The sequence below is a fragment of the Macaca mulatta genome, chromosome 15 (genome assembly GCF_049350105.2).
Source record: "Macaca mulatta isolate MMU2019108-1 chromosome 15, T2T-MMU8v2.0, whole genome shotgun sequence".
NCBI lineage: Eukaryota > Metazoa > Chordata > Mammalia > Primates > Cercopithecidae > Macaca > Macaca mulatta.
The window spans coordinates 65,255,400-65,269,567 of record NC_133420.1 but is presented as its reverse complement, the minus strand read 5'-3'; the positions used below and the strand labels follow the sequence as shown (position 1 = coordinate 65,269,567).

The 14,168-nt window shown below is 44.3% G+C and overlaps 1 protein-coding gene across 8 annotated transcripts in view; it reads right to left on the bottom strand.

Annotated features, from left to right (window-relative positions):
- Positions 1-14,168, bottom strand: part of FAM219A (family with sequence similarity 219 member A) — a 59,381-nt gene that overhangs the window by 26,214 nt on the left and 18,999 nt on the right.

Sequence of the window (14,168 nt, the reverse complement as noted above, 5' to 3'; positions counted from 1 at the left end):
ATGGTACATCTGCTATTTTTTAGGAAGTGTGGGCAAGGGGTGGGCTGAAGGAAAGGGAGGCTGACCAGGGCTTGGCCAATCTAGAGGTAATAGTAAGCAGTTGGGTGGGTAGTCGCCCCAAATTCAGGCTGCCCCAGAGTCCTCTAACTTAGTTTTGGCCTATCTTCCCCAGGCTATGACAAAAAGCAGCAAAGATCCTTGACTTCTAGTCCTCGAGGCAGGGGGCCAAAGCCAACATGGACCTACCAGGAGTGGCCTGAGAATCCAGAACACAGAGAGAAGCAGCCTGCATTGCGATTTTCCCAGAACCCACAACACTTGTTCCACTAACAGTGAACATCCAGAGAGAGACTCAACCATGGAACCTATACTCTGATATGTGGTGATCATTCTTTCTTACCTTTTTATTTTTTGAAATAGGGTCTCACTCTGTCACTCAGGCTGGAGTGCAATGGCACGATCTCAGGTCACTGCAATCTCCACCTCAGCTCAAGCAACCTGCCACCTTAGCCTCCCGAGTAACTAGGACTACTGGTGCGTACCACCACACCTAGCTAATTTTTTGTATTTTTGGTAGAGACGGGGTTTTGCCATGTTGCCCAGGCTGGTCTCGAACTCCTGAGCTCAAGCAATCCACCCACCTCGGCCTCCCAAAGTGCTGGAATTACAGGCATGAGCCACCATGCCCAGCCCTTTCTCACTTTTATTATTATTATTCCTCATGCCTAGTCAAAACTTTTTCACATTTAAAACCTTCAGTAATAGTTTTCTGTAAAAATAAACAAATGAGGCTGGGCGCAGTGGCTCACACCTGTAATCTCAGCACTTTGGCAGACCAAGGCAGGCAGATCACCTGAGGTCAGGAGTTTGAGACCAGCCTGGTCAACATGGTGAAACCCCGTCTCTACTAAAAATACAAAAATTAGCTGGGCATGGTGGTGGGTGCCTGTAATCCCAGCTACTTGGGAGGCTGAGGCAAGAGAATCTCATGACCCTGGGAGGCGGAGGTGGTAGTGAGCCGAGATCGTGCCACTGCACTCCAGCCCGGGGAACAAGAACAAACCTCTGTCTTTTAATAAATAAATAAATAAAATAAACAAATGAATAAATACAAATAATCACTTGACTTAATTATTAGTGTTTAGAGCCAGTAATGTAGTCAGTAACCTGCACGCCTCCACTGTGCTTGGAGAAGTTGAAAAATGTGCAGTTAAAGTTAGGGGGAGATCCTTGTTCTTCTGTCTCCTGCATGTAAACACTGACACCTATGAGCGAGTGGGCAGTGCACTGAGGTGCAGGAAAGCCAGGCTCACACAAGGGCAGAGGACTGACAGCCTCAATGAGGATAGACTGACTTTTCCCAAAACTCTGACCTTGGGGACCTACTGCATTATTTAAAAAAAAAAAAAATCATATTCTGGGAAAGAACAGCCTGTGTTTGGCTATTTACAAAAGTAGGTCTGTGAATGCTGTCAGACTTGAATGAATGTTTTATGCTATTTGGTGCATTTTAAGTAACCCAACAGGCTGAAATATTTTTGTTGTGAAGGGAATGCTTGTTCTGTAGAATTAAATCTTGGTTAGAATTAGAAACTCCAAAATTCCTTTGTTCCTGGCAGGGGAGCAATAGTTTGTCTTACCCACTCTGCAACCTTGTGGCTGTCAGAGGGTTAGTTATAAGGCCTTCACATCTGGACTTCACAGAAGCACAGAATAGCCATTTCAAGGAGTATTTTGGCTTTTATATGGACACTTAATTTCACAGGCAGTAGGATATTGATTTTTTTTTTTAAATTATACTTTAAGTTCTAGGGTACATGTGCACAACATATATGTATACATGTGCCATGTTGGTGTGCTGCACCCATTAACTCGTCATTTACATTAGGTATATCTCCTAATGCTACCCCTCCTCCCAAACCCCTCCCCACAACAGGACACGGTGTGTGACGATCCCCTTCCTGTGTCCAAGTGATCTCATTGTTCAATTCCCACCTATGAGTGAGAACATGCGGTATTTGGTTTTCTGTTCCTGTGACAGTTTGCTCAGAATGATAGTTTCACTCTTTCCACCACTCCCTTCTATTTTTCACTCCAATGAAAACATCCCAAATGTTGAAACATCAGTGATTTTGTCCTCTTATGATGTTTAGGAGAGGAATTTTCAGCTCCTTGTTATGTGCAGGTGGGGCTAAGATGAGTTGTATCTTTATAGATAGGAGAAATGATGGTATATGGAAAGAACCCAAAAATCCCAGATCCTAGTCCATAGCACACCCTGGGCTGTTTTGGATTCTGAGATAATTTTGCATCCTCCCCCTCCCCACCACTGGCCCAGCTCTAGCCAGCTGCAAATTGTCTGGATCGAGCTGCTTCCACATGCTGATGTTATCGGCCTCACAGTGCCTGGAGCATGTAGATAGGAACAGGCAATGGCGCCGTCTCACTGGACGTAGTAATGTAATTTAGTTTCTGAAATCCAAGTATAAAATCTTGAAAGCTGACTTTAAAATCTGCCTCAGGAGGGATGGTGGTGGTGTGGAATTCCCAGTAGAACCATCTAAATAGGGAAATAGCTTCTGTCATGTATTGATAAACAGTTTGAGCAATGGAAAAATATAGAGAGAATTACAGGGAAAGTGAGTGCCTAGTTTTTCTTCCTCCTGCCTCTTCTGAACTATGCTGCCAGGTGAGGACCACTCCATTTGTGTGATCCCCAGGTTAGGGCTAGAAGCACCTCTCCCTGAGCATTCCTGCGAGGCCCCTGCTGCTAGGAAGATGGAACAGCAGTTTGGGTGGTCTCAAACAGCACTTTTTTTTTTTTTTTTCCCAGACCAGGCTAAGAATGATGGTAAAGGAGCAGTCACTTGCCTTTCCTTCTATCTCCCCAATCTCATCTTGTGCCACTAGTTTGCACACTGGTCTTCTTTACTCCTGATGGGGCATCAATATCCTTTTTAACCTCATGCTCCCCTTCTGGTTAAATCTTACTGCATCTTTCAGGCCTCAGCTGACACACATCACCTCTTGTTTTTTTGAGACCGTGCCTCACTCAGGTGCCTAGGCTGGAGTGCAGTGGTACAATCTCAGCTCACTGCAGCCTCACCCTCCTGGGCTCAAATGATCCACCTACCTCAGCCTCCCAAGTAGCTGGGATTACAGGTGCACGCCACCACACCTGGCTAATTTTTGTATACATACATATTTTTGTTGACATGGAGTCTATTTTGCCCAGGCTGGGACATATCATCTCTTAAAAGAAGTTTCCCATAAATGCCAGGCTGAGTCAGATCCTTCTATAATGTAGTCTCACAGCCCTGGCTCCCCCATACATTTCTTTCATGCACTTAGCAAATTTTATTTAAATGACTATTTGTATAATTTGTTTAATAAATGTTCATGAAGGTAGGGACCGTGCCTGCCTCCACTGTGCCCTCCCAATGCTTGGCATAGAAAATGAAAGGCCATAATCTGAAAAGACAAACACTGCCTTCTACTTGATTTGAAGGCACAGCAAGGATCTTTCTATAATAGAGAGGTGGCAAACACTGCTGACCTATCAGACCATGTTGGGGTCTTGTCTAATGGTGTCCCACAGACAGATGTTTCATTTTGTGCTCTTTGTAGGACTACTTCTTCACTGTAAGCCTCTGGTCAGGGGCTGAAAGTTATTTTGGAGAACAGTCAAAGTAGGAGCCCCCAAACCCTCCCTCAACTCACCTGAAGGCTTGGCCTAGTTAAAACTCCACTTAGGGTCCACAGCCAAAGCAGCAACTCAATTTCAGGTCAACTTCTCATGGAGACTAACAACAAACTGAGCAGATAGATGCAGGTTTCTTTGTGACTAAAGGGCTAAGATCAGCCATTAGCTTGCAGATATATACCTCCACAATCAAATGATTAAGGCCCAACTCTTGTTATTGAGTTCAGAAGAATGGGAAACCAGCTTGGAATCCAAACCATCAGAAAACTCTTTTTTTTTTTTTTTTTTTTTTTTGAGACGGAGTCTCGCTCTGTCACCCAGGCTGGAGTGCAGTGGCCGGATCTCAGCTCACTGCAAGCTCCAACTCCCGGGTTTATGCCATTCTCCTGCCTCAGCCTCCCGAGTAGCTGGGACTACAGGCGCCCGCCACCTCGCCCGGCTAGTTTTTTGTATTTTTTAGTAGAGACAGTGTTTCATCGGGTTAGCCAGGATGGTCTCGATCTCCTGACCTCGTGATCCACCCGTCTCGGCCTCCCAAAGTGCTGGGATTACAGGCTTGAGCCACCGCGCCTGGCCCAGAAAACTCTTTGGAAGGAGATAGGAGTGGGGCTGTTCTCATCCTCTGTCTGTTCAGAGTGCTTTCTAACAACCTGGGGCTTGTAACCATATTCACCAGGCAGTAAACACCCAAGGCAGGGAAGCTCTTCGGGGTTCAGACATAAGGGCAAATGATGGCAAAGGAAAATGCAAGAAACCTCCTGGAATAGTAAATACAACCTCTGGCTGGAGAGTAGGGCCTCTGAACGGTTTACCTGTGAACTGCACTGACTCTGAGAGTCTAGACAGGTTGTTTCACTTTCTGAGCTTCTAGGTCTGTTTTTATTCAGGCCCTTAGATCCCAGAGAGAGCCTCCAGGGTAGAGAGGAAATGAGTTGTCCCAGGTCAATGCCAGATGGCAGCCCTGGGATTAGAATTCATGGGCCCTTGTTTCCAGCCAGCTGCGCCCTCCCCTGAGTCCTGTACTGTTTCTTCTTCTGAATGCTCAGGATTGTATTCAATTTAGTAAGGTTTGTGGACACATAATCACAGCTCCTAAATAAAACAATGACTACAGAGCATCCGCTATTAGGAAGACAAACATTGGGCGCCTTTGCCCCTGAGAGCAGACTGAGAGCGAGCTCTGGCTGAAGTTAGGTCTGTTCCACTTGAACAAAACCCAACACAAACAAACCCTCTTGGGATCTGGCAAAGTCCTCATCTGTTCTTGTTTCTTCTCCAGGCTTCCTTGTGCATTAAAATAGCCTGTGCTTAAACCCCACAGTAAGGGCCTCTGCTGGAAGCTGGAATGTGCTGTTTCCAGGAGCAAGAGAGAAGCCAAGCTGAGGGACAGCCTGGATCCAGATCCTCTGAACATTTTTTCACCCATAAATTCATTACTACATTGTCAATGGCCCCATCTCCAGGAGCACTATCATGCAACACCTCTTGAGGTGGGCTGGGGGCAGTCCTAGTCCTTCCAGCCCAAACTCTGCCAGGCCTACTCAAGGCTTAGTGAACACCAAAAGTTCTTTTCTTCTCCTTGCTCTCCCCTCCCACTATGACTGGTTGGTGCTAGAAGAGGGAGCCTGCAGTTGTTCTCTCAGGGCTTCATTATTTAGCATCAATTTCTTTGACTAGGAGATTCTTTGAGGTATATGCATGCCTTTGGGCTTGACAGTTCCTTCAGTAAGGGACTGAGAAGCCTAAGAGAGGTGAAGAAAACAAGGTCTCAAAAGGAGGAGGGCCTTGCACAAATTCCAGAGCAGGGCTGGTTGAGAGGAACAGGGTCCTAAGTGTTTTCATTGAGCCTCAATCCAGGCACACTTACCCTCCTCACTCACCAGGCTCAGGGAATCATAAAGTGAGAGCTGCTCTGATTCATTTAGCCATGGAAAAGACCTGGAGGTACAGGAGGAACTTTCAACCAGAAAATTCAATCCCTAGTATATGATTATGATTCTTCTGACCTTTCAGACTCCTCACACATGACTTGGGGAATTGGGAGGAAATCCCTCTATAGTGCGAATTTAACTCTTCTCTGCTTGTGGGCTCTGGGGGCCACATGCATGACTAGGGTGGGGGTGGCAGGTTGCAAGTCTCCAGACTCGCTAGTTTTATTTCTGCTTCCATTTGCTACAACCTTGCCCCCCGACTCATGTCAATGTCCTTCCCCCTGCAAAAAAAGACATGTTTAAATTAAGTAGATTCCTACTGGTAGGCCGAAAGTCCAGTGATGGCTCATGAAAGGATTCTGCTTCAGGCCTTGAAACCTGCTCAGTGTCTCTCCTTAATTTCCCCTCCTCATGCTCCCTTCTCCCAGATTGAAGAGGGAAGTACAGGGGTATTAGAGACAAAGGACCTTTTAATATTCCCTTGTTCCACTGGTTTCTTACCCCATCCCCAGGACTCCTACTATCCTGAAGTATTAAGAGTATCAGGCCCTGGCCAGGGACAGCTCAGGAGATGACATAATTGTCTTGCAAGCTTACTTCACCTTCAGAGTGATGGTGACCTCAACAGAGAGCTAAACATGTGTGGGGGAGGTAGGGCAGCACCTGGAGGGGATAAGGGGGAATCCCTAGACCTACAGGACTGGTCTTGAAAGAGAAGAGCCCATGCCCCTTTCACAGCCAGAGATATGTGCAGGAAGGCTATTCAAAATTAAATAGGCACGGTAGGGCTCAGTGGCTCATCGCTGTAATCCCAGCACTCTGGGAGGCTGAGGTGGGTGGAGCTCTTGAGCCCAGGATATTGAGACCAGCCTAGGCAACATGTCAAAACCCTGTCTCTACAACAAAAATTTAAAAAAAAAGAAAAAAGAAAAGAAAAGAAAACACACTTTGGGAGGCCGAGGTGGGCGGATCACGAGGTCAGGAGACCGAGACCATCCTGGCTAACATGGTGAAACGCCATCTCTACTAAAAATATGAAAAATTAGCCTGGTGTGGTGGCGGGCACCTGTAGCCCCAGCTACTTGGGAGGCTGAGGCAGGAGAATGGTGTGAACCCGTGAGGCAGAGCGTGCAGTGAGCCGAGATCACACCACTGCACTCCAGCCTGGGTGACAGAGCGAGACTCCGTCTCAAAAAACAAACAAACAAACAAACAATAACAAAACATTAGCTGGGCATGGTGGTACATGCCTGTGGTCCCAGCTACCCGGGAGGCTGAGGTGGGAGGATCACCTGAGCCTAGGAGGTGGAAGCTGTAGTGAGTAGTGATCATGCCATTACACTCCAGTCTGGATGCCCAAGTGAGACTGTGTCTCCAAACAACAACAACAACAAGAAGTTAAATGGGCACAAGGCCTTAAGGACACAGCATCCAGGCCTTTCAGACCCAGCACAAACAGGAGGAGCTCTCCAGGGTTCTGAACCACCTCCCCTTAAGTCCTTGGAGGCTCTGGGCAAGAGCCCTGCCTGCTGGTTAATGCCGATCTTACATGCCACTGGCTCATCTCTGCCCATTGTTGATACCAACTGCTTGCTTGGACCCATGGCCTGCATGAACTGAAGCAGCTCCTGCATGACTCCAATCACTCTCTACGGCTGCAGCCTAGGCTTCGTGCCAGCAGCCTGGCTGCCTGGCCAGATTTTTAAGGGGTGAGGCAGAGTTTCTTGGTGTATGTGAAAAAATATCTCCCAGTCCCTCTGGAAGCTCAGGATAAAATGGACCTGGCTTGGGGACAAAGTGGCCATAGGGGAGGAAGGGAATTCTCCATGTGATAAATCAATAGACAGCTCATCAGCTCCTCCCCTGCCCTCAGCAGCTGCTGCACCCACACGGACACACACACATACTCACACACACATATACATGCATGCCAGATTCTCCTTCCTGTCACTGCAGAGCCTGTATTGCTGCAGAGAAGGTAGGGTCTCTTTTGTCTGCACTTGAGCAGAATGCACCTGCTTTGTTTCCCTCATAGATATCACAGAAATTTGGCAAAGAGCACCAAAACTTAAAAGTTAAATTAAATAAAATAATTATTTCTTTTCCTAAATCCAAGAGGAGAGAGCTGGGTGTGGTGGTATATGCCTGTAGTCCCTGCTACCAGGAAGGCTCAGGTGGGAAGATTGCTTGAGTCCTGGAGTTTGACTCCAGCCTGGGCAACACATTGAGACCCCCCTCTAAGAAAAGCTAATAAAAAATAAAAACATTTTAAAAAGAGGAGTACATAGTCACTGTAAAAAGTCCAGATAAGCACAAAAGAAAAAGGAAAAAAAATAAACTTACTCCTACTATCTAGAGCTATCCAGTGTTAATCTCCTGGTACACAGCCCGGGTCCTTGGATGTATGTGCATATGTGCACACATGTGAGTGTGTCAGTAAGAGGCAGTATAGCGCAGTGCTTAAAAGCATTGGTTTTGGAGTAAGCCCTATTTGTGCCGTTTACTTATCTGTGTAATCTGGATAAGTTTCTAACCTCTCTGGGTCTCAGTGTTTCATCTTTAACATGAGGAAAATAATAGTACCTGTAGCTTCCAGCCTACATTCTACAGCCACAGCCACAGCCACAGCCAGGAGATGGCAGGGGGCTTCCTTTTGGTCAAAGTTCTCTCTTCTTGAACTTTGGGCCTCAGCCCTTTCACCCACTTGTTCTGACCATCACTTTCTGCCTTTGTGCCCAGGGTGTACCATTCTTCTCCAGGGGCTCCTTATGTCAGTCTCTTTGCCTGGCTTGGGCAAGCCTGCTCCTCACTCTGAGTCCTGGCAATTTATTCTCACATCCACCACCCTCACCTCTCCTTACCTGCTCTAACACTGTTCTCCCTGCAGTCAGCACTGAGCTCCTGGTGGCTGAGCCTGTGGCTTTTTCTCAGGTGATCTTCTACAACCTTGGGCATCATTGGACAGTGCTGACCACATTATTCTGCAAGCTATTTTCCCTTGGCTTGTATGGAAACATTATATGTCTCTTTGTTTTGACTGCCCTGCCTACTGTTCCTCCTCTTAAACTCTAGACATAAGTGCCTTTCCCAGTGGTCAGTGATTCTCTTTCCACATGTTCTCTCTTCGCATCTCATATAAACATATTATTTCAAGTAATAGCTCTCTGGGCTTTATAATCCCAAGCCCATATCTCTAGCTCTGACCTCTCTCTCCAGACCCCATTTCCAACTGCGTACTGTTTCCACTGATGTCACGTTCCTCCCCCAACTGCGTTCTTCCTTTTAACTATCTTTATCTTGTTATTGGCAAACCACTTTCCCAGTTAAATAAACTCAAAAATGGGGAGGGGCAGTGGGGTATCATTTTAGAAACTTTTAATTATTGAAGTAGTTTTAAAAAATTGTTTAAAGAGGTAGTGTCTCACAATGTTGCCCACGCTGGTCTCGAACTCCCGGCCTCAAGGGACCCTCCTGCCTCAACTTCCTGAGTTGCTGGGATTATAGGCATGAGCCACCATGCCTGGCTTATTATTCAATTTTATTATATTTATTATATTTATAATATTATTCAATTATTATTATAATTTTACATTTACAGAAGAGTTACAAAGACAGTCCAGAGAGTCTTTGTATTCACTTCATATATAAAAAATTGGAATCCTTCTGAAAGAAATATTTATCCTTTCTCCTCCATTTACTTATTTATTCAATCATGTATATATATCAGTACGGATTAATGTATACTTATTTTGGGGGGTTATAATCCAATATTATCATATTTGTTTTGTTGCTCAAATGGTTCCAGCTTTGGCCACTGAGAACACTTTCAGGTTGGCTCCTGTTTTAACCTCCCTGTGGGCTCATTTTGATCTACTTCTTTCCCCTTTATCTCTATGGGAAACTAATCATGAACCTAGAAAGTTCTGCAGAATATCTAACGTTTAGCTTAAAAAAAAATTCTCAGCCAATATCCTGCTTCAGGCCCTTCTCAACATATTCCAGGATCACTGCAGTAGTAACCCACTCATCTCCCCACCTTGTCTCCTCTTGCTCCAACTCATCTTATATGTTACTGTTAAAAGACTCTTCTGAGAATTAAACACTGCTCTGATTGCAGTACTCCTTTGCTCAAGACCTTCTGATAGCTCCTACCACTTAAAAACTCCTCAACTTGACATCCAATAAGTTTTAAAAACATGACCCCAGTTTGCCAATCTGGCTGCTCCTCCAACTGCCATCTTTCTAAATCCTTTGATCTCTTTGCCCTAACTGTCAGCCCTCTATGCAGATGACTTCCAATTTCTATATCCAGACTGACTATATCATTTTAAGCATTAAAAAAAATCTGTATTGGTTTCCTTAACTTATAAAAGTAATGCATATTCAGTGGGGAAAGCAAAACAATACAGAAGTGAATCAAGTAGGAAATGAGCCTGTGACTCTCCTCTCTCCTCCCCGTTCCTCGGGTTGGTTTTAAGAATGAAGTGGCCTCTCCAGATTCTTCAGTATATCTCCTACCTTCCTATTAAATTGCTATACCATAGTAAACAGATTTAGAGACATGCTTCTTGACATAAGAGTTTACAATACAAATCAGAAAAGGTTAAATTCAGAAAATATAGATATTTATTTTTATATTGCAACTTAAAACTTCAAGGCTTTTTCCTCATTTTATCTCATTTAATCTCTGATAATCCATCTATCATTTATCTCAATTTTACAGAAAAATAATCTGAAGCCCTATAAAGCAGAGTAACTTCCCTTAAGTCCCATAATCAGAACTGGGTCCCAAGTTTCCTGGTCCCTTTCCAACTTTACCACATAAAATGGCCATACAGAAAACCACAACACAAGAGACAACACTAATGGGAGAAAGGCCAGAAGCCAAAGAGAACCATCTAGAACATTCAAGTATTAGTGATCACAGTTTTACCTTGGGGAATGTGAGAGTAAATCTGTCCCCGTGCTTTCCTTTTCTTATATGGTGAAAGTGGAACTGTAGGGAGATCTCTCAACAGGGAGTAAGAAACAGGAATGTATCTGCTCAGTGTTGATGGTTTTCTTTTTCTTTTTTTTATTTCATTTATTTATTTTTTTGAGACAAAGTCTCACTTTGTCACCCTGACTGAAGTGCAGTGGCGGGATCTCAGTTCACTGCAACCTCCACCTCCTGGGCTCAAGCGATCCTCCTACCTCAGCCTCCCAAGTAGCTAGGACTACAGGCATGTGCCACCACACCTGGCTAACTTTTTGTATTTTTGGTAGAGATAAGAAATGCCCTGCCTCCTAGAAGCTACAGGGCTCTGTAGAACTTGAGAAGGAATTGGGAAGATATGAGTCAAGTGTGGCACATCGAAGCCGGGGTGTGTAGCAGGAACAAGATTGTTTACAGAAGTGACACACAGGTCTCTGTCAGCATTTCCACACTCAATTCATCTTACTCCCTTGTTGGTATGCATACCCAATTAAAAAATATGGAAAGCATGAGCTCTATCACCTGGGTAAAAATGACAGAATCAAAGAGCATGATTTTTGACCATTTGTTTCCCCAAATGGAAAAAAAATTCAAAGAAAAAGGTGATGTTGTTTTGTCATAACAAATTCAAATGCAGAAAGGTGAATACAGAATATGAAAGTTCTCCTATAATTCATTACTGTTGCCAGTTTATTTTATGCTTCCAGACTTTAAAAATATGTAATCATATATACCAGTTTAGACACAGATGGAATCAGATGATCCATCTTCCATATGTATTTTACCCGGTAACTTTTGTGTTATGTGCACTTTACCACAGTGAAATACACCTATCGTGAATATCGTTTTATGTCAATTCATATTAGATTTACATCCTCCTTTTAAAAGGCTGCCCATCTGTATGCTATGGGATGGAGGTACCATGATTTATTAAATCAGTCCTCCCTGATGAAGGTTTAGATTGTGTGTGTGTGTGTGGTTTTTTTTTTTTTTTTTTGAGATGGAGTCTCACTGTATCACCCAGGCTGGAGTGCAATGGCACAATCTCAGCTCACTGCAACCCCTGCCTTCTGGATTCAAGCGATTCTCCTGACTCAGACTCCCAAGTTGCTGGGATTACAAGTGCCGACCACCGCAACTGGCTCATTTTGTATTTTTAGTAAAGATGGGGTTTCACCATGTTGATCAGGCTGGTCTGGAACTCCTGACCTCAAGTGATCTACCTGCCTTGGCTTCCCAATGTGCTGGGATTACAGGTGTGAGCCACCGCGCCCAGCCTAGATTGCTCTTTTTCCACCTTTTTCTCACTATTATAATGTTGCAGCTACTAATAACTATTATAATATCTATTATAACTATAATATTATAAAATTATGTATATGTATTTATGTATAATTATTATAATTTCTGGGGTTTTGGCGGTTTCTTTTTTGAGACAAGGTCTCACTCTGTCGCTCAGGCTGCAGTGTAGTGGCAACCACAGCTCACTGCAGCCTTGACCTCCTGGGTTCAAGTGATCCTCCCATCTCAGCCTCCCAAGCAGCTGGGCTACAGGCACATGCCACCATGCCTGGCTATTTTTTTAAAAAATGTTGTAGAGATGAGGTCTTGCTTTGTTGACCAGACTGGTCTCAAACTCCTGGGTTCAAGCAATCCTCCCACCTTGGCCTCCCAAAGTGCTGGGATTATAGGTATGAGCCACAGAGCCTGGCCTATGATAATTTCTTATTAAAGAGTGTCTTTATATGTTTGTCTATTTCTTTAAGAAATTCCTAGAAGTAGAATAGCTGAGGGGGTCAATGGGAAATGCACACATTATATTTTGAGACATTGTTGCCAGTTATTGTTCCAGAGAGGCTGTGACAATGTATACTCTCACCAACTGGCTGTGGGAGGTACTTGGGTTTAGAAAGACCTAGATTAGTTCTCAAGCCAGCTGGTTGTATGACTTTTGGCAAGTTATCCTTCTTAATGTCCCTTTCCCTTCATGGGTGTCATATTACCTACTTTGCAAGGCTGGTGTTAGAATGAGATGAAAGAATGTATATAGAACACTTTGCAGCATGCCTGGCATGTACATACAACAAAGGGTAGCTGGTTTTTGTTTGTTTGTTTTTATGTTGCTCTCTCCTCATTTACTTTGTTTCCATCTAGTCTAAAGTATTCATCAGTCCTAATTTCCCTTCCCCCAAAAGGAACTTGGGATGTGGACTAACTGGAGCTATGAGAATCAGCAGCAAGAGGCATTGCCCTCTTAATGAGTTTGCACTTCCCAGGAAAGCCTTGAAGTCAATTTTCGGGGCTCTATCTTTCATGAGGAAATCACAAGAAGACAAACACTATACTCTCTTCCTCTCAATTATCTTGACTAGGATCTTAATCAGGTCATGCTTACTCTCCAGGACACTGCCGGATCAGGCCATTTCAACAGCTGGCCCTTCTCTTTAAAACAAGACACTACATTATGATCTGGAGGCTACAAAGGATCCATGGAAACAGATGGGGTGAGAGACCCTGAGACATATGCACCCTGGAACCCTGGGGAGTCCTGGTTGAATTCTGTCCTCCGTGTCCTTCTACAGCAGGGCCAAAAGTGGAGCGCTAAACTGAAGTGTGGCTTCTTGGGGCTTTCAGTTCTAAAAGATATAGGACTGTTGAATTAACCAGGGCGCAGTGACAATGCTCCAAAATACCAAAAGGGGGCAGTGTAGTGTTACAGTTAAGAGCATGGCCTTAGACTCCATCCACCTGGGCTTGAAATGGTTTTGCCGCTTACTAGGTTGTGCGACCTTGGGTCTCACTTTCCTTCTCTGTAGATTAAGGGTATACCTTCTTTGCAGAGTTGAGAGGATTAAATGAAACACTGTGTGTCTGGTGGCAGATAAGTAGTAAGTGCTTCTAAACAGTAGGACACACGTCTGCAGGGTGTATGGTTGAATGTCAGATACGACATGGGGTTACCAAGTAAATGAGACTAGAAGACAATTCATTTAGTAATTCATTCATTCAACCAAAAGGTATTTAGTGAATGTCCATTATGTGAAGGCACAGGAGACAAATGGTAAGTAAAAATGAATTTGGTTTCATGCAACAGCCTTCAAAAGGACCCATGTTAATAGACTAATTATACATACTTAAGTAAAATTATAAATGTGAAAAGTGCAATAAGGGGAAGACTACTGACCAAGTCTAGGGATTGTTCTCTGTGATGAAACTATAGCTAAGCTAAGAACTGAAAGATGAGTAGGAGTCAACAACAAAAAAAAGGTAGAAGGTGCAGCAAAAGCATTCCAGGCAGCAAGAACATTATGCGCAAAGGCCCTCAAGCAGAAGGGAGCCTGGGACATTAGAGAAGTGGAGGAAAAGCCAGTGAGGCTGAATGCAGTGATGGGGGGTAATGTGGTATGAGATGAACTGAGGAGGAAGGCAGGAGCCAGATCACATATTAGGGTTATATTAAGGATTTGAGTCTTTATAGTAAGAGTGAGTGGAAGCTATTGAAGTGTAAGGGGCTACATGGGGCACTCCTGCTACTTGGGGACACTTTCCTCTGATGTTT